Source organism: Oryctolagus cuniculus, chromosome 16 (genome assembly GCF_051225735.1).
Source record: "Oryctolagus cuniculus isolate XC-2025 breed Fujian yellow rabbit chromosome 16, ASM5122573v1, whole genome shotgun sequence".
Classification (NCBI taxonomy): Eukaryota; Metazoa; Chordata; class Mammalia; order Lagomorpha; family Leporidae; genus Oryctolagus; species Oryctolagus cuniculus.
Window position 1 is genome coordinate 21,872,065 of NC_142882.1, and position 27,999 is coordinate 21,900,063.

Consider the following 27,999-nt stretch of genomic DNA (forward strand, 5'->3'; position numbering starts at 1 on the left):
AAGCCTTGCAGCCTTGTAACCTTTGCAAGGTTAGGGGGAAGAGAAACCCCCAAGCTTTTTTTTCCTTCTTTCCGGTAGTGTGTTTGCTGCACTTTCCGGCCCCCCTCTAGATTCTGATCCCCGTTTCCCCACCAATATCTCGGGTTATTGAGCTCACCTCCCCTTCCAGCGCCAATGTGTGGACTCGGAGCCCTGAGCGTCCCAAGTCTCCCCGCTGTTGTCTGTGTGGCATGCACTCCCCTTCAAGCACTGACGCGCAGACCCTGGGGCTTCCACGGCTCGGTCCCGCGACTTGGCTTCTGCGCGGTGGGCGACCTTGTTCTCCCAGTAGGTCCTCCGATTCACGGCCACTCCATCCAGAAGGGTTTCCCCTGCAATATTTTCCTGGTTCTTTTTTCTGCGGCTACCATAACTCCCCTTTTATTAAACTAAATTTTCCCGGACTATCGGTGCGCGCCCTCACTATTCCGCCATCTTGGCTCCGCCCCCTGGTCTGTAATTCTCTTTCAATGCTGCATCTTTTTCCGGCTTAGGAATTAAGGTGATGCTGGCTTCATAGAAAGAATTTGGTAGGACTCCCTCTTTTTCGATTGTTCTGAGTAGTTTGAGAAGAATTGGAGTTAGTTCTTCTTTAAATGTCTGGTTGAATTCAGCAGTGCATCCATCTGGTCCTAGGCTTTTTTTTTCCCCTAGGATTCTGTGCTAGCATCTACTCTCCCACCGTTATCCTTTTATTTTTTTTAACTTTTATTTAATGAATATAAGTTCCCAAAGTACAGCTTATGGATTACAATGGCTTCCCCCCCATAACTTCCCTCCCACCCACAACCCTCCACTTTCTTTCTCCCTCCTCCTTCCATTCACATCAAGATTCATTTTCAATTCTCTTTATATACAGAAGATAAGTTTAGTTTAGCATATGTTAAGTAAAGATTTCAACAGTTTGCACCCACATAGAAACACAAAGTGAAAAATACTGTTTCAGTACTAGTTATAGCATTAAATCACAATGTACAGCACATTAAGGACAGAGATCCTACTTGAGGAGTAAGTGGTGACTCTGATGGCCAGCTGGGCTGCTCTTTCCATGATGGCTTTGTGGTTCCTGGAGGAAACACTGAGCAATCTCAGCACTGTAATATTAGTTGTGTATTAGCAACACCTCTAGCTCCTTATTAGTCTGACTGGTGCAGGATGAGCTTGTTGGTCACCTTTTTGTCAATCTTAGGCTTCACAAGGGGTCTGAGGGCGACCATGATACTTTCATGAGAAGTAGTATACTATCCAAGTATGACAAGGAATATGTGGCTCCCCTCTATAAAGTACTGGGTCAAAGTACAAGCAATATTATCTTAGAGTACCAATGAGTTCCATGATTTCAGCTTGGTTATCACAATAACAACAGTTGAAGCATTGATGGTTGTTACCATGTTCTGGACATGATACCAGTCACACAACTGCAAAACTGCCAGTTGAGGTGTAGACATCAATGTGCCTAATTTGGCATGACACAATGTCTCTGCCTATCTTGCCAAAAGGAGTCACCAACTAGTTGGGCTTCTGGCTCTTCCTGCAGGGCTCCATCACCAGTTGCATCAGGTCCAGATCTTGTTCTGGTAATGACAGTCATTTTGAACCCAAGCAATAAGACCTGCCAAAGTTCACAGCATACTGTAATGTGTGTGTATTTATATCTATATCTCTCATATATATTACATATTACATATATATTCTATATATTCTGGAATCTGCTCTGCCAGTCCTGGAATCTGAATGTCTGTTGGAGTGGAAGTTGGTCTATTTATGTCATATGGTACACCAGGATTTTCAGGAGGGTACAGAAGTGCATTTCTATTTCCTTTATCATTTTCCCTTACTCAAGATGATTTGTTCTAGGGATTGCATAATGAATTATAAGTGGCTTAGCAGCAATAGTAGTAAGGCAAGCAAGAAAGAAGAATCAGAAGAAGATTATATACTATAATATCTCAGAAAGCAATGGAAACACAGAAGGATGTGAGAAAGGTAAGTATATCTCAGGCAATGTTGAGTATGGATTGTTGAGTTCTATGTCTTTTATACACAAAATTTGTCAAACATACAAATTCATAGTAGAATATCAAAGCAAGACTTACACAAATATGGTGATCAAGGTATGGTGCTAGGTAATGATTACCTGGAAGGATTTGTTCCATTGCTTCTTTAGGAAGATGTCCAGTGGCTGGTCTCAGGAAATCTGGTCTAGCATTCAAGTGTTCTGCTCTCATGCAGTAGTTCCAGAGGAGGGTTTCCATCAGGCACAAAGTATAATTGTTAATTATTCTACAAGCATGTGAGATCATGACACTGACATTTTGTTTACAGTTTCTGTCTGGACAGAAGGTGTAATTATTACCCATTAAGGTCAGCATGACATATATCAGGATCAATATAGATATTAGAGTTGTGGGTACAGAAAGTAATACCTGAAGGGGCTCAGAGTCTATAAAGGAAAGGACAGAAAAGGGAACAAGCCAATCTGACATAGAAGCTCTGGCTACATTTCCCTCGATGTACATATTATTTACCATGGTAGGTAGATTCTTTCACTATAAATCTGTTAAGTAGCACTAGGATGATAGCTAGCTATTCAGTCTAGCTATGTTACTATTGCTTTTTCACATTTTTCACTTATAATATTGTTATGAAGGTTTAAACCAGTCTAATATTGCCATATTTTAGTAAGGCACTTGTTTCTTTTTGCTTAAGGGATTGAGATATTTGTTCTATAATGCTAGGTTGCAAAATTGCTATCTATTAAGTGTATTGTCTGCCAGAGGTAAGAAAGCTATCACTCAGGCTTTCTTACGAGAGCAACCCAAATATCCTGGCACTGCACAACACTGTGTGTTCCACCAAGCACACCGAGCACGCCAAGTGCACTAAGTCATCTTGAGCCCATGCTATGTTTCCAAAAGTATAAAACGTACTCCAGGCACATACTCACTCAGACTTACCTCCAATGGTGGAACTAGAAATGTGCCAGGGGATTTCAACTCAACCTTACCAAGGAGGCAGGTACCAATGCCAGCACACTTGGTAAAGTGATAAGTATAAATACACAACTGATCAAAAAGATAGGGTAAGTGTCGAAGAGATTACACAAATAAGACCAGTGTAAGCAAATAATGAAAGATAGAATCAAAAGGGAGAGAATGATCCTGCAGGGGAAACAGGACACACAGCAGACTCATAGAATGGCAAATGCCCGAAACAGCACTCCTGCCTCAGAATCAACCCTTGGGACATTCGGATCTGACTAAAAGGTCCATGAGAGTCTCACAGGCATAGAAAGCCATGACACGGTGGCAAAAAACAATCTAAATGAAAGATCCTGGTGAACAAGACCCCAGCAGAAGGATCAGGCCATCAAGGAGAGAGGCGCCTTTCTCTGAAGGGGGGAAGGAACCTCCACTGTGATACGGCCTTGACTAAACAAATTCAGAGTTGGTGAACTCAAGGGGCTTCCATAGCCTAGACAGCTCATAGCAAGAGCCTCGGGTGATTGCTGACATCATAAATAAGAGTGCCAACTATTAAATCAACAATGGGAGTCACTGGGTTCATGCTCCCCATGCAGGATCTCTGTCCTTAATATGTTTAACTATGAAACTCAAAAACAACACTACTAGTTGAACAATACCCTATACCTGGTTCGGTTGTGTGAGTGCAACCTGTTGAAATCCCTGCTTAGTATATACTAAGTTGATCTTCAGTATATGAAGGTAATTGAAAATGAAACGTGATGAAGGGCGGGATGGGAGAGGGAGTGGGTGAGGGGAGGGCCACGGGAGGGAGGGAGGTTTGGGGGGAAGCCACAACAATACAAAAGTTGCATTTTATATTCTACTTAAAACTATTGGTTGAACTCTGTAATTAATACACAATTACTCTTAGGTGTTTAATTAATGCTATAACTAGTACTCAAATAGTATTTTACACTTTGTGTTTCTGTGTGGGAGCAAAATGTGGAAATCTTTACTTAACATATGCTAAATTGATCTTCTGTATATAAAGATAATTGAAAATTAATCTTGATATGAAGGGGAAGGGGAGAGAGAGTGGGAGAGGGGAGTGTTGTGGGTGGGAGGGAAGTTACTGGGGGGAGGAAGCTATTGTAATCCATAAGCTGTACTTTGGATATTTATGCTCATTAAATAAAAATAGAAAAAAAAAACTTACTCCAACTTAGGTTTAAGTGATCGTTAAACTTGGGTTTAAGTGGATCTGACTGGTGGAGTATTTTTAGGTTGTAATTTTCAAGCACTAAAAGTAAATCTTGTAGTGCCTTGTAGATCTTCAGCTAATTTAAGCATCTAAATGTAAAAGCAAATGTTTTCCCTCTGGTAATACAGAGGAGAAAGGATCCTTAAGGGTAGGGTGCATAGCTAGTTATATAAATCATAACTAATAATATAACAATTTTAGGGAAAAGAAAAATAAAATTAGTAATACAATCAGCGGGGTCAAAGTTGGGTCATTTTGGCTAACTGCTTTCCCATGCCTATTAGCTGTCCAATAAATGTTCCCGTGTCCATCTCCGAAGAATCCCTGTGGAAACAGATTACTTTTGTGATCTTTTGCTGTCACCTTATAAGTTAATTTAGGGATTATAGTGGTATTTGGAGAACTGTCAATATTCGGTGCAGGGTTTAAATAGCTATGAGGTGATTGTTTATGGAATATTTCTCTTTAAGTTAAACAGGCTAAGTCTAAAGCTTGCTGCAGACTAGGCTGTATATCTATCAACTGCAGTTCTCCTTCAATTCATTTAATCTTTCAACAAAACCTGATGCAGTTGGATTAGCTCAAATGAAAATTCCATTGGGTACCCAAAAGATCAATTATATATTGAATTCTTTTAGCAGTTCAGTGTGACTCTTCGTCACTTGCAGCAATTTTTGGTGATCCATAATGGCTACATCAACTTTAAATGGCTTTTAACGTGCTTAATTTGGCTGGATAATTAGAGGACACGGTCATTCCTATCCCTGAATAGATATCCACATGGGACAGTCATATTTTTATAGGATAATTCCCTAGGGCCTATAAAATCAATCTGACACATAAAATTAAATCTGTCAGATGTGTCAGGTTTCTAAGTAGCAAGTGCTTCTCTAAATCTAAATTTATCTGTAAAATGTTCACATTTTTCACAAGATCTCAACAGTATTCTCTGCCATAATCAGAACATTTTCTGATTCTGCTTTTGAAAGCATTCATAATGGCTGTGTACACCTGCACATCCTGTGAGATGATGCACTTCCATCACATCTTTATCAGTTAATTCTGCCTCAGATTCCTGTGGACTAAATTCATAGGAATCTAACATTTTCTCAATATGTAATTTTGGAATGAGTCCAACTTCACCTGTATTAACCCATTATTAAATGAGCCACAACATGAGTGTTTAAATTTAAATAACCTTGGGGCAGTCTGTTAAAATGGAATTGCACACATTCCCATGTAAATGAGATGTAATCTTTATTTAAAGGCATGGCAAAGAACATAACTGACATATCAACCATTGTGAAAAATTTACTACTACTACTAGTAATTTTATGACTAATCTCCTCCACCTCTGACAAGGCTCCAGGCAGTTTTTGGCTGACTTGATTTAAACTTCTATGGTCTGCAGTCAATCTATATTGTCCATTGGCTTGATAATTGGTCTTACTGGATAATTATGTAGGTGACTTCTCCCTTTTTCAAGTATGCCATCTTTTTGTAACTCAAATATTTTTAAAGTTATTTTCTGTGTTCTCCCTTCAAGGGACTTTGTTGAGTAAATGTAAACTTTAATGGCTGTGGCAATTTTTTAGGAGTTATTTTTATTGATGCTAGTCTTCATTAACTTCCTTTAACATTTTTTAATGAAATGAACTCCTTGAGCAATATTGGAATTATGTCCATCCTCAGAATATTTTCTACTTGCTCAGAGGTAAACACTCTACATCATATTAGATCACTATTATAATTTAAAATTAATGTTAGTTTCATATGCTAGTACTATTATTCCTCCTAGACATGCTACATTTATATTTATATTATCCTTATATGTCCTATTATGTATTTTCCTAAGTAAGCTTACTTGAGACCTGTTATTAAAAATTCTAATACTTGATGTGCATTTTCCATATAGAATCTTATCTATGGCCTGACATTTGATATTTCATACACAAGAGATCTCTGAGGTTTCCTATATGTAGGAGCTCTTGGCTCCTGGCTTTGGCCTGGCCCAGCTCTTGCCATTGCAGCCATTTGGGAATGAACCAGTGAATGGACAATATCTTCCCTGCCGCCTTCTCTGTAACTCTGCCTTTCAAATAAAAAAAAAAATAAATCTTTTTTTAAAAAGTAAATCTTTTAGTGCCTTGTATATCTTTAGCTAATATAAAGATATAATTTTTTTTTAATTTTGGGGGGGCATTTCTCGAAGTAAGAGACAGAGATGGTTGATAAGTACATGAAAAGATGCTCAGTATCACTAGTCAATAGTAAACGGCAAATGAAAACCCCAATGAGTTACTCAACAAGATGGCTACTTTATTATAAAAAAAGGTAGTAACAAGTGTTGGTGAAGAAGTGGGAAAAACAAAACTGTTGGTGAGAACATCAAATGGTGGGACTAAAGATGTAATTATAATTGTATCCTCCACGGTGTTGGCTTGAGTCCTGGAGGTTCATATATGACATTTTAAAATGTGGTAGCACTTCTCTTAATATAACCTTTTTAATACCATTATTTGCTGCTATGTGCATTGATTTGTTAATTTCAGGGTTTTTCTCATATATTAAAGCTAGTCCTTCTCCCTTGTATGCTGTTCTTAGAGCTTCCTGGTTACTGCCCCATGTAGCAGAATCTCCTAAAGCAGTTAGCTCTATAATGGGACGTGTTTTGCCCAAAGCTTTAGCTGTGCAGGCCCACAAGAAAATTTCCTATTTGGATGCTGAGTGGTTATCTGCATTAAACATGAATTAAGCACCCGTGGTACAGTTACAGCACTTTCTTGCCTTATTTCATGTCCTAATAATATGATAGTAGTATTTGTTCCTAAATCCCGTATTTTTAAATAATCAATAAGCATCTTTCTATGTCCTTTGGCAAAAGTCAGTTCACCTCATTTCTAGTTCTTCTCTAGTAAGCTCTCTTCCTTCATCTACTCTCTGTGGGGGTCCTCTTCCATGGTGGTAACCTACCCTAAGCTTCCTGGTTGTAACTGGCTTTGCTACATGGAATGTCTCAGTGTCCCAACTTTCCTCTGGCTTACAGTCTCTACCTTTATATTCATTAGGTACACCTTTATCATCTTGAAATTTTACATGCTCAGACTCTGCAGATCTACTTCTAATTGCTTTCCTTAATAACATCTTTCTTTCATTTGTCACTATGGACCTGTGACAGGGACTTAACTGACAGAGCTGATATCTCCTTCCATGGAGCTCTACTTAAGAGAGATTCGAAATTCTGACAGGTAGTGAGGTCTCCCTGTACATCCATGGGGGTTTGTACAGGAAGCCTTTGTCTGACTTCTACTTCTGCTGGGCACCAAGGATCCTCTATACGTGGCACAGTATTAGGATGTCTCCTAATGATAAGTTGCTTCTTATATTTCTGAGCCAAATGCCAAATGTTAGGCTAGTATAACATTATATCAGAAGAGCACTTGATAATAGTAATACTTCAAAACAAATCTTCTCGACCAGAAATGAGATCGTGCCTTTTCTTCATACAATTCTCCCTTTACAAATAAAAGCTTGGCAGTAAACTTCATTGGATTTTTCGCCCCTCAGTATAATTGGGTTTTTAAAATTTTTTTAATTTTTTTTAAATTTAGGTTCCCCTCAGTAGAATTGTATCTAGTGACAAGCGACTAATAGGAAGCCAGAAACCTGTTTTAAATTCAAAAAAATATTTGTTTTGAATTTAAATTGTAAATGCTGACTTGTTTCTCCAACTGGGAACTGAACCTGGGTTTCCGTGGTGAAAGCACAGAATCCTGCTGAGAACACCACTTGCCATAAGCAGTGTAAGATGGCGCCATGAGTCTACTGCTTCCTGTAAGACAGTGGAGGAAAACCCCGCACAGAACTCCTCAGGCAGCCAGGCTGGAGTCTCCACAAAGGGGAGCATCCCAAGGTTAACCTCAGGCCTTTGCATTTGTCATCTATGCTTGGCTATGAGTGCAGGTTCTTCAGGCCTCAGAAGGGGGGGGGTGCTAGTCATGTGACACAATACTCCAAAAAACCAATATGATATTGTCCTATGCTCTAATTCATACCAAGATATCACACACTATGTCACACAATCTAAGCAATATCACCAAATGGCTATTTAGGAGAGAGAGAGAGAGAGAGAGAGAGAGAAGCCTCAGGCATGTTGCCTAAGTTAACAAACCAGTCTGAGTTTCAGATCTGTTGTGGTAGAAGGGGTAGCCCCACCAGGCTAACTTGCAGGCTGTGATGTTCTCATTCTCAGTCACTGCAACAGTTCTGGCTTGGTCTGTGGTGGTGTACAGGAATCTTCCAAAGCTGACCTCCTTGGCTCCTATCTGCGATGGCCTTGCCTTAAACCCCACATAGGAGGTAATGTCTTCCTCACTCATACTCACATGTCAGAGGAATATCAAGAGAAAACTCTCCATTTTCCTGTTTATCTTTCTATTTGTGAACTTGATTCATTCACATACTCCCTCATTTTAACACAAGCACCAGTACAGCTGCCTTAAAGGAAGCAACTGGCCTCAGCTTTCAAATGTTTTTGTCCTTCCTCACTATGTACGTAATTTGTCCTCTTATGCACTCACCTGTACGGTACAAGCATAGTTCAGGATGCCCTTACATCAGGAGGAATACTGTTGAACACATTCACTGTATGGACAACCTGCTAATTCTTTGTGTGCTGCAGCCATGGCCTGGATCTTACTCACCTGTTTCGGGGAATGTCTTCCCAGTGTTTGCTTACATGAGCTCACATGAAATTTCCAAAACTCATTGTAACCCCACCCCACCCCACCACTCACACTTTCCTTTATACAACCTTGACCACCAATATCTTATTTCTCAGTTCTGTCTGAATGCTTGATCTTACGTATGTCCTACAGCTTGCCAATCTCTGTGTTGCACACTATAACACCTTTCTACCACCTCAGAATGCTTTTCCTTCATACTGTACAGGTGATAAGTGCATCATTGGTAACATTCACCTGCATCATTCATTTCCTATAAAAGATTTGAGAAACCCTCTAAAACCTGTTTGCCTATTGTCAACATGCATGCATGCAACACACACCCACCCACCCACCCACACCCCCACCCACACACACACATAAAATGTAGATTTTTTCAATCTTTCAGAACATTAAAAGCCATGTTCTGTGTCATTATGAAGCCAGAAGCACAGGTAATGAAAGAAAAATAGGCAAATAATTACATCAAACTGAGGAGCTTTTGAACAGCAAAGGAAACAGTAAAGTGAAGAAGCAACTGACAGAATGGGAGAAAATATCTGCAAACTAGTCAGCTGATAAAGGATTAGTATGTAGGGATAATAAGGAGTCCATGAAACTCACTATACACAAAACAAGCAATCTAGTGAAGAAATGGGTAAAGGACAACATAGGCATTTTTCAAAGGATCATTTACAAAGGGCCAATAATGAGGCCAGCATTGTAGTGTAGCAGGTTAAGCCTCTGCCTGTGGTGCTAGTACCCCATATGCACACAGGTTGGAGACCCAACTGCTCCACTTCTGATCCAGCTCCCTTCTAATGCACCAGGGAAAGCAGCAGATCACCCAAGTCCTTGGTCCCCTGCACCCATGTGTGAGACCCAGAAGAAGCTCTAAGCTTCTTAGCTCAAGCTAAGAAGTTTATGAACAGCAAAGGAAACACTCGACAAAGAGAAAAGGAATCAAACTGAATGGTAGAAAATACTTGCAAACTATTCTCCTGATACACAATTAAGACATAAAACACATAAGGAGCTCAAGAAACTGAACCACAACAAAACAAACAACCCAGTGAATAAATGGGCAACAGAGATGAACAGGCATTCTTCAAAGGATGAAACACAAATGGCCAACAGACACATGGACAAATGCTCAGGGTCCCTAACCATCATGGAAACACAAATAAAAACCACAATGAATTTCATGCCACCTACGTTAGAATGGCTATCATCCAAAAATTAAAAAGAAAAAGAGAAGTGCTCATGAAGATGCGAGAGGAAAGGTACCTAGTCCACTGTTGGTGAGAATGTAAACTAGTACAGCCATTGTGAAGACAGTATGAAGATGCTTCAAAAATCTGAAAATAGATCTACCTTATGACCCAGCCATTGCACTCTTGGGAAATTACCCAAAGGAAATGAAATTAGCACATGAAAGGGTCCTCTGTACCCCCCACATTTTAGTGTATATGAGTGAAACTACATCTTTATATTTGATAATTTTTATAGCCCTTGTCTACTATTGCACAACAGTGGTCTTTGTATTTTTTCTTGTTGAATTCTTAATTTAGTGCAGGATTAAACTGGTGAGTATGAAGTGAATTGAATGTATGGGGTTCAGTGTTATGTGGCCACCAGCACCCCATATGGGAGCTGGTTTATGTCCTGTGACACAGCTAAAGGCCTGGGAAAACCAGCAAAGATTGGCTCAGGTGTTTGGACTACAGTATCCCATGTGGGAGACATGGATGAAGCTCTCGGCTCCTGTGTTTGACCTGGCCCAGCCTGGCCACTGTGGCCATCTGGGAAGTGACCCATTAGATGGAAGATCTCTCTTTCTCTCTCTCCTCCTAACTCTTGCTTTCAAAAAAATAAACAATATTAAAAAGGGGAAAAAGCAGGAGGAAGGAGGGAGGGAAAGGAGGAGGCAGCGAAGAATCATTGCAGGCTTAAAATTGAATATATGAAATACATGAAATCTGTTCTCTTTATGTAAATAAATGTTTAAAAAGAGGTCATTTTAATGCTAGCACCAGTACAACTGCTATGAAGGAGTGGACCAGCCCTGGGTTAATAACCCCCTAAACATCAACTCATGTGTGTCCTTTCTCACAGCTTGCAAGTTAGCCTGGTGGGGCTACACCTTCTACCACAACAGATCTGAAACTCAGACTGGTTTGTTAACTTAGGCAACATGCCTGAGGCTTCTCTCTCTCTCTCTCTCTCTCTCTCTCTCTCTCTCCACTCGGTTCTTTCCTCACACAGCTGTGAAGAACAAGTCTAGTTCAGGACGTCCTTACATCAGGGAGGAATGCACTTGAAACTTGCACCGTGTGGAGCAACTCTAATTCTATGCATTGAGTACAACTCCACAGCATTCCTCCTAGGAACCTGATTGAGGACGGCTTCCCAGTATTTGCTTACAGGAGCTCATATGAAATCTTTCAAAACGTTCTACACCCCACTGCACCCTCATTCTTCTCTATATTAAGCTTCTACCCTGATATCTCACCTCTCAGTTTTGTCTTTGGGGACTATAGTGTACCCTCCTGTGTGATATAAGCCTGGCATCATGTTAGCCTCTATGTTGTAGAGTGGCCCACCTTGGATCCCACCACAGAATACCTTTCCCTCAAACCACACAGGTGGGACTACTTTATTGCTGATACTCACAAGCATCAGTAATGGGCTATAAATGATTTGCAAAAGAGTCAGAAGTTACCTTATCTTCAAGTCAGGTTCCCATATCCCAAGTCCCCTCTGCCTGCTGTCAACACAAGTGCACATACACGCACACACACACACACACACACACACATATCTAGACTGTTTCCCTTCTGACAAAACTTTGATACCCACTTTATTATGATCTTATTATGCAACCATATAGAGAGCATAATCTTTTCCTGCTGCTATTCTCAGTAACTTGGAGCTTTTCACACCCATTCAGCTACTCTGCATTATCCCATGAAATCTTCAATTCCTGTTTCTGTGTAATGGATCCCTCCCCATCTGTCATATAGACCATTAACAAGTGGTATTTGAATGTGCCTACACTCAAAATATGCCATTGATATATTTCAATATTGATATATTTCATCTGTGCAAACATTCCAAACTTTTCCAATATGATTTTAAAACAATCCACAAAGAACAAACCTTGGGCTCTCTACCATTTAGTGTGATTTTCACCCGTCAATGACTCTCCATTTTCATTTTCTTTGTGTTTTATTTATTTTTGGTGACCTTAGCTGATCCACATACTGTATTTAAAACAGGCATTGTAAAGGAAACAGCACTAGGACTGCTAGGTAATGAGGAACCAAACCAGCTTTTAGTGAGCCCTCAAGCACTGACTTTAAGCCTGTAGTTCTTCCTCATTATGTACTTGTTAATGCTTTTCCTCACTCGGTTGCAATGGACATGTTTGATTCTACATGCCTTTCCATTTGGGAGAAGCACTGTTGAACAAATACAAATATTTGTTTGGAACAACTCCTTCAGAATTCCTTTCTCTTTGTGTCCAGCCTGTGGTGCGACATTCTTTCTGCCTTTCTTCCTGAGAACACCCACGCAATGTTTTTATGCTCACATGGAGTTTTCAGAGGGCCACTTCCTTTCCAGCTCATCTTCTTCTGATGCAGACGCCTGACCCTGTAACATACCTTGGACACTCATATGGAGTTCCAGGCTTCTGGCTTCAGCCTGGCTTGGCTCTAGTTGTTGCACTTTGGGGAAGTAAACTGGCAGCTGGAACTCTCTCTGTCTCTTTCTCTACCACATTGTCAGTGGGTGTTTGAAGTAAATGTAAACAAATAGGCATTTTAAAAACCCAATCTGTCCTCTGTAGGCCCTAGTGGCATATATTTTGTGCATTGTTTTACTGAAAGTACCTCCTGTCATGACCTTATTTTGTGACTGGTGCATTGCAGCATTGGACTCACCTTGATCAGCTCTTCTCTGTCCAATGAGGGTACTACATTCATCTGGATACTGCTAGCAAGGGCTGGCCATCTTGTACATGGCAGGCTAACCCTAATTTCTGTATTTCACCTGGGCAAATTGTCTATTAAAAACATTTTATAAGGAGTCAATAGTCTCTCCAACACTATCTGAAGCACAGAATCTCTTTTTCACACACACACACACACAATGTTTCTTATGTGCGAAATAATTCAGCCCATTGTGGCCAAAGTAGTAACATAAAATAAACCCTAATCTAAGATGATGCTATTGCAGTTTAGCTATTATTTATTTTTTAATTGGGGGATAGAACACAATTTGAAATTATACATTGTAGTCATTTGTAGGACTGTTTAGACTCCTATTATATGCAGTCTCCAGAACATTTTATCAAGCATTAACCTACTCTTCATTTCCCCTCCCCTCTAGTTCCTGGCAATCAGCATTCTATTTTCTGTTTCTGTGATACGGACCTCTACACATACCTTAAATAAGAGAAAGGAATGAACAAAGGCCTTGCATGGGGGTGTAACCAGCCCTCGTCTTTGTCAACAGTTAAACACTAAAACCTGCACTCTGCCCGACTGCACACTTCACAAATGTTTAGGCATACTGCTAAGGAATGCAGGCATCCCAAATGGTGTCTTACATGCAGTGTAGAATGCTGTCCCCATTCTCATATGGACTACATTTATCCTTTGATTCAGGGCCAGTGTGTTTCAGGTTTGTTAACATCAGAAACAGACAGTGTGGAACAAGCTAGTTGTTTGGACATTTCTGCAATTCCCTATTTCATCATTCCTTCTGTTAGCTAATGTTCCATGGCCTAGAAGGTTCTTACTCTTTTTCTTTCTGTTTGAGGATACCTACCCAACATTTACATGAGCACACACATATCACTTTTCAAAAGCCATTCTCTGCTCTGTAGCTTAAAGTCCTAGTTTGTGCCATACCATGTTTGAATCCAAAACTCAATGTTTAGGATTCTTCTTCCGCCCATTCCAACACTGACTCACCTGCCCATGTGTATCTGGATCCACTTTGCATCCAAATCCCTGCTGTCATTGGCAGACCCAGGAAGAGAGGACTTCATGACCAGACTTCATCTGGGCTAATCACTTCTTAAAAGAAGATGTTGGAAGAAGCCAGAATCTTCTCCTGCATTAAAGTAGATGGCCACAGTCAAAACCCTCTTTGTCTGTCTCAAACACAAAAATGGATGTCTCGCACCTGAACCAAGGTGTCCTGAATCACCAATGAGAAAAAATCACCCTTTGCTAACCTAACCAACTTGCTAATTTTACAGTTTATTGGCTTGTAACTATGGTAACATACACATAAGTGTTGACTTGTAAACTTGGAAACATACACATAAAATTTAGTAAGAGTATAGTTCAGGAGGGCTAAGTCTACTTCTTTGAATTTGACTCCACTACATGCCTTACATGATATACTTTGTTTTAAAGCAACAGAAACAGTCCTGGAAAAGAAAGAAGCCCCGCCAAGTCCTGTTTTTAGGAAGCACCTACATACTGACTCTGAGGCCCGGGTTCCACCCATTGTGTTTCCCTTCATTCCTCATTCACTCACCCATCAAGCACAAGGATTTCAGGACCGTTCACGCTGGGGACACAGTGTGGCCGTGGACATCACAGCTGTGTAGCCCTTTTTCTCAGTTTCCTTAGTTCCTTGCTTTAGCTTTAGCTCACATTCCAGGGTCTGAAGAGCTCATCCCCCTAATCTGATAACATCTGCCCAAGGTTTTTATGAGCTCACATGTAATCTTTCAAAATCCATTTCAGATTCTATAACAGCCAGACTGCTTGTCTTTGTCCCACCTCTACCCCATGTCCTGCCTCTTAGTGTCCCATTCCATCCCCTGTCCCATTCCAGCTCTGAACTCACCTGACCCAGCTCCTCAGGTTCGACTCTGCCATTGGGCCACTTCCAGATGCCACCAGGACAGGGCTTGGGGTTGTGTGCCAGAAGCAGGAAGCAGTCACCTGCTGACTGGACCTCATGTAGGCCAGTCTGCTGAAAAAGATTTTGGAGGAAGTCAGACATCTGACACTTTGAAACAGATGCCCAGAAGATAAACCGTCTGCTTATCTCACACACAAAATATATATGACTACATAATATCTGTTTATACTCCTGCAGGGCTTGGCCATTGGTTGCTGTTCAGCTCTGTCATGTGGAGAATCATTTTATAAACAAGTGAATGGAGGTTATAAGGCTGCTGGGGCCCACGCAAGGACATGGAGAGCTATCGTGTGAACACCACCATTGCAACCCAGTATACTACTAATTACTCACAAACGATGACATCCCAAGAGAGATGCCAGATGGCCTTCCTTTCCTCAATAGTGGATACAACAGATTATATTGGTACAAGTTATTCCTGGGGAGACTCTTGCTATCAACACTAAAGATGGGAACATTCAGAATATTCAACGGGCTGCCTATGTGCCTCTGATGTCACCAAGTGGTACTCTGTCACCTATATATCTTCCTCCTGGTTACATGTCTCAGGTGGTGTAAGACAATGGGATTATAAAATTCACATTGAGCCTCAGACAATGTCATGTGTCCACACCACTTTGATGCAAGTACCACAGTTCATACTATAATTCTCTCCTATGTATGCACGGGCCCTGAACTGATGCATTCTTCAAATCAAGGAGAATTTCCCCTGCCTTATGTCCCACAGCCTACACCACAGCAGCTGAGGCCACCACCACCAGCAACATTTATGTACCAGCAGAATAATGGTAGGATATGAATTTCCTAAATAGCACATACTTTTAGGTTATTAAAATTAACACATTTGGACAATTATTAAAATGTCAAAGGAGGAAAGCAGTAACATTTCAAGGAATTTGGGGATTTCATGAAGCTGTGTCAGGACTGATGATAATCCTTGGGTCTAACATTTTTATATTGTGCAAAATACAATTTTATATATACCAGTGTATTGTGTTTTGATATAGCAATGTAAAAATCCAGGAGCTTGGGCTGGCGCCATGGCTTAATAGGCTAATCCTCTGCCTGCGGCCCTGGCACACCAGGTTCTAGTTCTGTTCGGGGCACCGGACTCTGTCCCAGTTGCTCCTCTTCCAGTCCAGCTCTCGCCTGCTGTGGCCTGAGAGTGCAGTGGAGGATGGCCCAAGTCCTTGGGCCCTGCACCTGCATGGGAGACCAGGAGAAGCACCTGGCTCCTGGCTTTGGGTCAGCATGATGCACCGGCCACAGCACGCAGGCCGCAGCAGCCATTGCAGGGTGAACCAACAGAAAAAAAAAGATTTTTCTCACTGTCTCTATCTCTCACTGTTCACTCTGCCTGTCAAAAAAAATCAGGACCTCAATAGCAACCAAGTGCTACAGATTGCACAACATGATACTCCTGTTACAAGCAGACATTTCATCAAAGCCCCAGACTACAGTTGTGTGATATGTGATGACCAGTTGCTTGGATGAGACTCAAGTTTTGGGATGCCCGTTTATCAAATCCTATGATGATGTTGCAGCACCCTGAAGAGTTTTACTGTACAGAAGTGATACAGTATGACTATGGTAGCAACTGTGGAGACAGTAAGAGAATCAACCTTCTGAATTCAGAGGAATTAAAATCTCTACCGAAACATCAGCATTGATGTGTGGCTATTTTTATAAACAAACAGAACAAGCCAACTTGTTTTGCCCTGGGAAGTATTGCATGGAGAGTTGTTGTTCATTATATCAATCTTGCAAACCCAGCCAAAGATAACTGCATCTCTAAATGTCATCTATCCAATGGAATCAGCACTTCAGTGCCTCAAGTTCTCTATGGAGTAAATGGAATTTCAATCCATCTTGGTTTTGGCACCTTGCCAAAGGTGCAACTGGGGGACCTGTTTTGTCAATTCTAGAACAAAAATGCCAGAAGAAAACCAAAGCTTCAGGACAGCTCAATCACAGAGCAACTTGCTGACTCAATCACAATGGAAACAGCCCTGCCTATCCTTGCAGCTATGACTGGTCCAAAGGACAGGCGTTTTTTCATCCCTCAAAGAAAGACTGCATTTTCCTGCATAAGGGAGCAGAAGAGCTACAGCTTAAAGGTCAGAGGCATCAGGATTGTCCAGAATTGTTCTCACCTCTCTGCACACATTTGAGTCCCAAGATTGGAGGGCTGTCATCCATGGAAATGGAGTTCAGCCCCTGGAGATAATGATGTCATTGTTCATAAGCCAATCAGTGACTCCTTCTCTCCATTACATGCCTGCTACAGGGATTTTCTGAATTCCAGGGAGACAGAAATTACTATAGAAGTTAGATTCCTGTGAGCAATGCCAGAGACTGGGCCATGCTTATTCAACAACATGTATATTCAAGATTATTGGAAAATAATCTATGGACCCTGGACTTTGTTATAAAATATTTGGGGATTAAAAGGAACAACAGTTTGAGCACAACCAGATCAAGTCAACTACAACTGCCACCACTCCCCAATGCCAACCCCTCCCACCAAATCAACAACAAAACCACACAGGTCCCCTTCTGCCTGCAGTGGAATCCTCATCCCCTGTAGGTGAGTTCCCAGGGCTCCCCATTTCTTTCACTCACTTTAACTCAGGGCAAATCATCAGAACTTACCCTCCTGGAGAACAGAGGGGATGAATCCCCCTCATTCTTCCCTCCACTATGGTCCTGCAGTTTGCTCTGCTCCAATCACATTGTAAGGTGAAGGCTGATGCAAGCACATTGATCAGGTGGGAGAGGATCTACCTGCCCATTGAAAGAAAAGGAAATTGTTAAAGGTGCTCTAGTCTATTGAACTAATTGGGAATGAAGGCAAAATATTTTAATTATATAACCAGGATTTACTCATGGAAAAGGGTCCTGTAATGAACCAAATAGTGTTTGGTTGAGGGATGATGTGCCATTGTGCCACATCCCCTATACCCAACATCAAGTTTCTGGCAGCCCAGTATTCTCAACCGTAAGATTCACCAGAATCATAACAGTGGGAAGGAAACTTCCTTCTGGGATTATATTTGTGAACCAGTAGGTATGGATGGGGTGACTGGATCACAAATGGGTGGGGGTGTGTTGGGATATAGAGAACTAGTAAGTAGAGCTGTTGGGAAGAGTTGGGGATAACATAGAGGCCAAATAGAAACAGGTAGGACAACACAGGGCAATGAGCAGATTAGGTATGATAGGAACAGGGTCTTGAAGAGCTGGGCATGAAGTGAATAAGGTCAGGTACTGGGAAGTAGTGTCATTTGTCAGGTAAGGAAAAAGGTGACAAAGAGAGGAGAACTGAGAGGAGGGTAGATTGCAGGATTATACTTTGATGGGTCTGAGGCAGGGCAAGACTGTGGTAAGAGGTCATACAGAAGGTAAGGACAGTGTGGAAGATCAGACAAGTGGGCAAACAGAATGTAGTCACAGAAGGTTGAGGTTGCTATGGAGGAACAAGAGGAAGGAGGTGGAGGAATCAGGAGGTGGAGAAAGAGGAGGGGAGGCTAGGGAAAAGGACTAGAAGGAGGGTGGGGCAGGAAGGCAGGACCAGAAGGAAGGTCAGGCTGGGATGGAGGAGCAGAAGGGCAAAGCAAATGTTGAGGTACAGATGGCCAGGAGGGTGAGAAGGAGGAGCAGCATGAGGCTGAGATGGAGGATAAGGAGTAGGATGAGGCTGGAATGACAGAGCAGAAGGAAGGACAGGCTGGGGGGCAGGGACAGCAGGAACTTGAGGCTGGTGTTGAACAGAAATATGAGATGGCTGATAAAGAGAAAGAAAAGGAGGGTGAGGCTTGGGAAGAGGACCAGGAGAAGGGTGAGGCTGATGTAGAGGAAAAGGATGGTACACAGGATGGCAGAGAGAAGGAAAAGGAGGGTGAAGCAAAGGGTCAAGGAGGGTGAGGCTGAGGCTGGGAGAGAGGAGCAGGAGGAGGGCAAGGCTTGGGTTCAGGATCAGAAGGCAAGCGAGGCTGGCACAGAGAAGCAGCAGGACGCTCAGAGCAGGGTGGGGGACCAGGAGGAGGGTGAGGTTGGTGTACAGGTGCAAGGGGAGGCTGGTGCCAATGTGGGGGGACAGAAGGTAGGTGGCGCTGTGGAGAAAGACTGGAGGAAAGGTGAGGCTTGTGGAGAGCAGTGACAGGAAGGTGGATTCTGTGTAAAAGGCTAGGAGAAGGGTGAGGCTTTTGTGCAAGAAGTGCTGGAAGGCATTTCTGGAGATCATGGCCACAAGAGAATGGAAGGCAGAGAGGAACATCTGGAGGAGGCTGGGACTTGTGTTTAGATGCAGGAGGGTGAGGCTTGTGCTTGGGAGCAGGGGGTGGACAGGGCTTATGTTTACAGATAGAAGGGCATGTTTGGTGTTTAGCATGAGAAGGGAGATGAGGTTTGAGTGAGGAATTAGTAGTAGGATGAGACTTTAATTGAATCCCAGGAGGGTGAACTGGGGGTGCAGGAGCAGGGCCAGGCTGGGGTGCAGGATCAGAGGGAGGGTGGGGCCAGTATGCAGGAGCAGGTAGAGGAAAAGGCTCAAATACTGGATAGGGAGGAGGGTCCAGGAGAAGAAAAGGAGAGTCAGACGTGGGGAGGGCACTAGGAGGAGGGTGAATCCAAGATGCAGGATCCGGGGGTTTTGCCTGGTGTGAAGAGACAGAAGGGAAGTAACAATGGTATGGCCGACTCAGATAGTTGGGCTGGAGTGGAGGGCCCGGAGGAGGGTGAGGCCAGTGTGGAAAAGCAGGATGGTAAGGCTCAAATACAGAGCTAGTGGGGTCAGGCTGGGGTAGAGGACCAGACAGGGGAGGCTGGGCTAAAGGATCAGGAGGGTCAGGCCGGGGGGAAGATAAGGAATAAGGGGGAAGATGGCATTGGGAGGCAAAAATTATTTGGGGCTTATCTGTCATGTTGATTAGAGAGGCTCCTAGAAGTCAGAACCAGTGACTGGTAAGGGTCCAGGACTACAGCTGCTTTTATAGGCCAGCCTGTGTCACAGTGTCCCTTATGACATAAACATGCCCCACCCATCTGGGAAGTGAGTAGCCCCGCCTATCAGGGAAATGGTTCCATGGCATAGGTTCAAGAGGAATTAAGGGAAATAGGACAGAGAAGAAATGGCTCTATATGCTAGTCCTTCTTCTTGGGGTAACATGTACCTTGGCCTATCAGTAGGCAGAGCAACCAAAGGCCATGGATACCATTAGAATGTTGGCACCTAGAACTGAGGTGTGATGTAGAAGTAGCGAGATGTAAGAAGATATCAGTTCCCCAGTTCAGCTAACTCACTTTCTAAAGCCTTTTCACATCACTTATATCTCTGCATGAATATGAGGTAACCAGAGTTGCTATGTCCCTTTCATTAGTGTGGAGGATGGGAGAGGCCAGAGAGGGAATTCTCCTGGGCCAGTTGCTGGTGATAAGCAGTGGGATGAGAATTTGGGCCAAAAAAGGAGGTGTATAGGAGTGCTCCCAAAATCCAATCCAATCCTTATCTCCTTACCAGAATCAGGAGGACAAGGTTAGAAAACAGAGAAAGATGGGAATGATAGCATGGGGGGGGGGGTCTCACACTTCTATCTCACTCAGTGTGGACAGAATGTGGATTTTAAGGAGTTCAAAAATTAAGGATTCAAAAAACCTGTGGAGGGTGTGGACATTGGCAAGTCAGGAACAGATCTTCAGGGGCTGAAGTTGCTTGAGGGCATGGTAACAGTTCCTTGAACTTGTGTGAGACTTACACTATCATCATAAAACAATCACAGGTTTTTGAACAACTAAGTGTTTACAAAATGTTATCTGGCTGGGATCTGAAAGAGGAATTTGATTGTGTTAGAGATTCCAGGGCTTCATTACCCACGATGAAGTCCACTCAGCCTAGAGCCCATGCTAATCGCACCCCTAGTTACTCACACCCCTTTACATTCTGTATTAAAAATTCAATACTCTGGTCATGCTGACCTGGGAGGACTGGTTTCTGGAACTCACAAGCACAATTTGTCTGCACAGACTTTCGTGAGTTCTAAGCTCAGTAGTCAGCTCCTCTTCATCATACTATGAGGAGACATATTTGGTGTGGTTACAGGGGGATCACAAAACGACCAAGAGAACTGGGAAGCGGCATGGCCCCCATGATGCTTTGACTATCACACATTCTACCTCAGAGCACAACTTAATAAATATACATTTCATAAGTACAACTTTGGGTTACAGTAGTTCTTCCACCCATACCAACCCTCCCACCCCCAAAACCATCCCACCTCCACTCCCTCCCCCATCATATGCTACATTCATTGTTAATTATCTTTATATACAGAAGAAAAACTATATACTAAGTAAATATTTCAACAGTTTGCACCCACACAGGCACACAAAGTATAAAGTACTGTTTGAAGACTAGTTTTACCATTAATTCTCATAGTACAACTCATTAAGGACAGAGGTCCTTCATGGGGAGCAAGTGCACAGTGACTCCTGTTGTTGACTTAACAATTGACATTTTTATTTATGAAATCAGTGATCACCTGAGGCTCTTGTCATGAACTGCCAAGGCTATGGAAGCCTCTTGAGTCCACAAACTCTGACATTATTTAGACCAGGCCATAATCAAAGTGGGAGTTCTCTCCTCCTTTCAGAGAAAGGTACCTCCTTCTTTGATGGCCCCTTCTTTCCACTGGGATCTCCCTCACAGGGTTCTTTTATGTAGCTCATTTTTTGCCACAGTGTCTTGGCTTTCCATGCCTGAAATGCTCAGAGCACAACTTTTCTGCAGTGTAGTTTTCAGCCCTTGTGACTCTGTATTTCCTCCTCCTGGGGCCCAGAACCCTAGGAACATTAACTGATAGGAAGGCACACATTAGTTACGGGGCATACTAGGCACTCACATCTGAGTGTGTGCTCTGCTGAGTCCACTATCTGAGATGGGTACCCCATGCTGGTTGACCTTTGGTGGGTTGTTGTTGTAGGGGATGTTTTTTTTTCTTGGCAGTGGCTTCTTTACTCCCTGAAGTCCCCTCTTCTACACAAAATATTTACAAACTAGGATGTGTGCAGCTACTTTGCCACCAAACAAGAGGCCAGGGAGTGGGAGCACTGCTGAGATGCAGGTTGGCACAGGGAGGTGTTCCTGAGGAGGACCCAGGGCTGGCGAGGCACAGGCCATCCTGCACTGCACTCCCAGGCCACAGCAGAGAGCTGGCCTGGAAGAGGAGTGACTGGGACAGAATCTGGCACCCTGAACGGGACTAAAACCCGGTGACCATCACCACAGGTGGAGCATTAGCCTATTGAGCCACAGCACTGTCCTAGCCTTCCAGGCTCTTACTCAGCATTCAGCTTTGAGGTTCCCTTGAGGTCTCAGCTCTCTGGGATGGGCTGTCCCTCCTGAGACAGTGACTCCACAATGGAGTAGCAAATAGAGGTGATCCCTGAGACAGACTGCCACTCATCCCCCAGGCTCTCACTGCCTGTCTCCAACATGTTCTTGCTGATGGAGTTCCTCAGGGACAAGTTCTGTGGCATAAAAGAGAACCTCACCTCCGGGGTTAGGTCACCCTTGTCCTCCTGGCCACCACTGCCAAGCAAGGTGCTGGCAAGGAGACACCCCCATCCAGGATGAGCCAGGCAGCTCCGGTGGACAGGAGGACAAAGGTATATACATTCAGGCATTTCATAGAATTAAATAGAGAGAACGACCCAAATGGAAAGCAGGATACACAGCAGACTCATAGAATGGCAAATGCCCTAAATAGCACTCTGGCCTCAGAATCAGCCCTTAAGGCATTTGGATCTGGCCAAAAATCCCATGATAGTTTCTCAGGCATGGAAAGCCAATGCACTGTGGCAAAAAATTACCTATATGAAAGATCTCTGTGAGATCTCAGTGGAAAAAATGGGCCATCAAAGAAGGAGGTATCTTTCTCTGAAGGGCAGAGAGAATTTCCACTTTGACTATGGCATTATCTAAATAAGGTCAGAATTTGTGAACTCAAGAGGCTTCCATAGCTTTGGCAGCTCATGACAAGAGCCTTGGGTGATTACTGACATCATAAATAAGAGTTCCAATTGTTAAGTCAACAACAGGAGTCACCATGCACTTACTCCACGTGTAGGATCTCTGTCCTTAGTATGTTGTATTATGCAAAATAATGGTAAAACTAGTATTCAAACAGTACTTTATACTTTGTGTGTCTGTGTGGGGGCAATCTGTTGAAATCTTTACTTAGCATATACTAAACTGATCTTCTGTATATAAAGATAATTAAAATGAATCTTAATGAAGCATGGGATGGCAGAGGGAGTAGGAGAGGGATGGTTTACAGGTGGGAGGGAGGATATGGGGGGTCTGCTATAATCCAAAAGTTGTACTTTCAAAATTTATAATTATTAAATGAAAGTTTAAAAAATAAAGACAAAAAGCTATGGAAATTAAATAAATACTGTTTTAGGTGCATGAAGCATTGAGAACATCATAGCCACTTATTATTTCAGGTTTGCCTTCATTTATACTAAAAGCAGAAAAACAGCTGAAAATAAATATATATGGATGAAACAGACATCTTGTGATATGGCTGTCATTTTTAATGCTGGTTTATGTACCTGTGGAAATGTGGTCTTTCTACTTTTTACTTATTGGACATTGTGGCTAGTGGTGTATTAGACTATGATTACAGGGTGGACTGAAATTATGCCTTTGCAAAATTCAAGGGCAAAAACAGAAAGGGAAGAAGGAGAGGGATCAAAGGAGGGAAAGAGAGAGGGAAGACAAGTGTGGTTGCCTGGTTACCATCCAGAAAATACATGAAACCTCTTCTCTTTATATTAATAAAATCTAAAGCAGAAAAAATCTAAAACATAAAAAAAACTCAGAAGAGCTGCCCAGAGCACACATACCACCCCACCTGCAATGAGGGCCCCATCCTGGCCCTCCTCCCACCCCCTGCCTCCCTCACCACAGGTGCACACAGCACAGCTGACTGTAGCCCTCGGCTCATCCCCAAGAGCCTGCATGGGATGCCACAGTCTTAGCCACACCTCTTTGTCCATCCTCAGTCTGTTTCTCTCTCTCTCTCTCTCTCTCTCTCTCTCTCTCTCTCTCACACACACACACACACACACACACACACGTTCAAACATTCCACTGTAGAGAGAAACTTGTAAAAGGGGCAGGCAGGTGAGGGCTTACCTTGGAGTACAAGGAGTTCTCTGAGCCGATGGTCAAAGTGGAGCTCCAACTGGTGGACAGCTCCCTAGGTGTGACCCTGCTGGGGGTTGGGAGGGAGGAGGGAACACCCATTGGCCCAATTCCTCTGCATCCCTTCCCACAGAGCCTCCCACACCACACAGAGCTGACGACATAATTCCCAGTGTGTGTGTCAAGCCAGAGAGATACGTGGTACAAGCCCACAGCCCTGCCCGTGCTGGAGTACCTGGTGATTTGGGTTCCCACTCTGTTTCCTGCACAGCCCTGGGAGGCAGGAGCGCACAGGTGGCTCAAGTCCCTGCCGCTCACAAGGGAGACTCAGATTGGGTTTCTGGCTCCAGGCTGCAGACTGGCAGAGGCCCAGGTTTGTTGTGGGCATTTGAGGAGTGAACCAGCAGCTGGAAGCTGCCTGCCTCTCTAATAAATAAAATTCCTGGGGCCGGCAGTGTGGCATATTGGGTAAATCCACAGTCTGCAGTTTTGGCATCCCATATTGGCTCTGGTTCAAGTCCCTGTTGCTCCACTTCCAATCGAGCTCTCTGCTGTGGCCTGGGAAAGCAGTAAAAGATGGCCCAAATCCTTGGGCCTCTGAATCCTTGTGGGAGACCTGAAAGAAGCTCCTGGCTCCTGGCTTTGGATCAGCTCAGCTCTGACCATTGCGGGCAATTTGGGAATGAACCATAAGATGAAAGGCCTCTCTCTGCCTCTCCTTCTCTCTCTGTGTAACTCTTTCAAATAAATAACTAAATCTTTTTAAAAAACAATTCCTAAAAATGTGCATAGCATAATTATACTTTTACAAAACAAACAGATAGATAGATAGTTCATGCACAAAACTATTCAAAGGTTTTTTGTTTTGTTTTGCTTTCTGTCATCCAACTGTTTGAGAATGACCTCTCCTAGATGGGCCGCTTTCCAAAGTCTTTCAATCAGGCAGGAGAGCCCATCCCAGGGGTTACAACTCACCCGATAGAAGAGCCCATCCCAGGGGTTACAACTCACCGGATAGAAGAGCCCATCCCAGGGGTTACAACACACTAGAAAATGAGTGCCTCCAGTGGTCACCTTTGTCCTACAGGGGGTCAATGAGAATGGAGTCGCTGACATCAGTGCTTTGTCACATGAAATGCCAAGTGTGTTAGGGTCGGTTCTGAGCTAAGGGGCCCCGGGGATTGGGTCTCCACAGCTGAGTATCTTACTGGGGAGTAGTGTACTCTCTTCTTTCTCTATGTGAGACCCCGATGATGGCTGTGTGGCGTTTACCTCAAGAGTGGCGAGAGTGGTTGCCAGGGTCCACCTGTGTGTGTACCTCCCCCAAGAAGTCCTCCTGTGGAACTCCTCCTAGCCCCTCATGCTGAGGATATGATCAGAGGGCAAAGGACCAGGAACACAGCCTTCAGCATAGGACCTGTGACTCTCTGCAAGAGAATCCCAAAGAGTTGCCTCACCCCTCCCACCTCCACAGGATGCAGCAAGGCATTTCCAAAAAGCAGAAAATGCCCTCCAAGCAGGGCCAGCACTGTGACATAGAAGGCTAAGCCTCCACCTGCAGTGCCAGCATCCCACAGGGGCGGCAGTTCGAGTCCTGGCTGCTCCACTTCTGATCCAGCTCCCTGGTAATGTACCTGGGAAAGCAGTGGAAGATGACCCAAAGGCTTGGGACCCTGCACCAGTGTGGGAGACCTGGCAGAAGCTCCTGCCTGGCTCCTGGCTTTGGCCTGACCCAGCCCTGGGCCACTGCAGTCATTTGGGGAGTGAACCAGTGAATGGAAGTTCCCTCCCCAAAGAAAGAAAATGCCCTCATGGACACTGGCAGCCATGGTCTGGAACGTCCCAGGCTCCACACCTGTGAGAGATCGATTGCTGTGGGTGAGAAACCAGTACATGGAGTTTCACCTGACTGCCTGGATCTGGCCAGCACCTTGTACTTGAGATAAAAGGGACAGGCGAGGGCTCACCTTGGGGCATGAGTTCTCTGAGCTGATGGTTGAAGTGGAGCTCCAGCTCCCTCGAGAAGGCAGGAGCACCTGTCAGCAGAGCAGCTTCTCTTTGGGAAGACAGCTCACGGACGCCCCCTGGAGGCTGTGGGGTTCCCTGTGGTTTCCCTCTTAATCTGCAGAACCCCAGCCAGTCAGGCAGGTCCTTGCAGCTGTGGGAGCAGGGAGCTCACCACACAACAGGGGCATCTGGGCTGGGCTGAGATTCATATAGAGAAGACCTTGGAGGAAGCTCTTGGCTTTGGCCTGGCCCAGTGCTGGCCCTTGCAGCCATCTGGGGAGTGAACCAGCACGCACACACAGGGGTCAGGAGCAGAGTGGTCACGTGCAATGTGCCCTGTGCAGGGGTCATGGGCAGAAAGTCCTGTTGGAGAGGGAATTGGCGATTGGGTTTCCACAGGGAGCCACCTATAGGCTGTCGGGGGAAATGGGATTATTTTCAGCTCTGCCACAGCCTGCACTGTTTGGGATTTACTCCTCCCAGATGAATCAGCAACTCCTGTGCCCACAACTGACCCTGGAGAAGAGAAGTTTGGGGAATCTTCTAGGGGAAGATTCCGTGGGGATAAAGGAAAGACTCATGAAATGAAGCTGTTGGACACTTAGCTTTTCCCCATGGGAGATTCCAGGGAGACTCGCAGCCCCTGGCTGAGCTATATCCCTGTGCACATGCCTGCCTCCCCAGGTTAGGCCTTGTGGGAAGGTCTTTAATTCTTAAAAATGTCATCCCTGGGGCCAGCTCTGTGGCTTAGTGGGTAAAGCTGCCACCTGCAGGGCCGGCATCCCATATGGGTGCTGGTTTGAGTCCTGGATGCTCCACTTTCGATTCAGCTCTCTGCTATGACTTGGGAAAGCTGCAGAAGATGGCCAAGTCCTTGGGCCCCTGCACTCACATGGGAGACCTGGAAGAAGATCCTGGCTCCTGGTTTCTGATCAGGCCAGCCCTAGCTGTTGAGGCCATTTGAGGAGAGAACCAGTGAATGGAAGACCTCTCCCTCTCTGTCTATAACTCTGACTCTCAAATAAAGTAAATAAATAAAATAAAACGCCTTCCCCAAGTGCTATGACATCACACAGTTCACACCGTTGGCCTCATGGGATGCCTCAGGACCTCACCCCTCCATGCATGGTTCACAGGATCCTGGGAGAATCTTAAGTGTTTTTGCTTTTTCCTGATGGCAGGTGACCTGAGCACCTCCTCAAGGTAGCCCACTAAGGAAGGCCATGTGCTGTGGCCCTGCATGGCGGGCATCCTGAGAGCTTGAGTCTGGAGAGAGGGCTGGTGGGGTTTTTCCAACCCAATGTCACCTTCCCTGACAGTGGTGCCACCCCTTTGCTTTCTGTGCAGCCCTGCAGGGATGGGGGGTGGGTGGGGCAGAAGGATCCCTTCCCTCTGGAGAATCTTTAGCTTCAGGAACTGAAACAGGGCAACCCTGCTTGGCACAGCCCAGTGGGGAACTCACAGGTGGCCGACCCTGGAGAACGCTGGGAGTGGGTATGGGAAAGGGACACATACACACAGACATATGCACACACAGGGGCCTGCCTTGCAGTGAAACAAGAAAATGTGACCCACAGGGTCCCCAGCCTCTCAGGAGCATAACAATGAGCCCACCTGCTGTTTGAGTCCCTCCTCCATGCACAGAGTCAGATCCCAGCTGCCTGCTGTGTCTGCAGCTTGGTCAGAGCGGTGTTGCACCATGAAGTCAGATGTGCTCATCTTCTTGGTCACTGGAAGCAGCAGAATGGGAGGGAGTGGAGGAGGGGGAGAGGGGTCACCACACCCACTCCCACCAACAAGCAGGCAAGAGGGCCTGTATGTTCCACCTGCCTGGGACAGGACCAGGTTTGTGCC

General features: G+C 44.2%; 1 non-coding gene and 1 pseudogene across 1 annotated transcript in view; one reads left to right on the forward strand and one right to left on the reverse strand.

The window, feature by feature from the left end:
- Nucleotides 1-837: 837 nt before the first annotated feature.
- Nucleotides 838-27,999, reverse strand: part of LOC100338792 (uncharacterized) — a 31,813-nt gene continuing 4,651 nt past the window's right edge. The window contains exons 2-9 of the transcript XR_016223387.1: nucleotides 25,150-27,875; nucleotides 24,130-24,208; nucleotides 17,586-17,717; nucleotides 17,087-17,227; nucleotides 14,856-14,981; nucleotides 13,967-14,108; nucleotides 2,177-2,257; nucleotides 838-1,651 (exon numbers count right to left, since the gene is read on the reverse strand). This is a non-coding gene — a transcript (uncharacterized LOC100338792). The remainder of the gene's footprint in view (nucleotides 1,652-2,176; nucleotides 2,258-13,966; nucleotides 14,109-14,855; nucleotides 14,982-17,086; nucleotides 17,228-17,585; nucleotides 17,718-24,129; nucleotides 24,209-25,149; nucleotides 27,876-27,999) is intronic.
- LOC100339287 (mRNA export factor pseudogene) lies at nucleotides 15,530-17,076 on the forward strand (annotated as a pseudogene).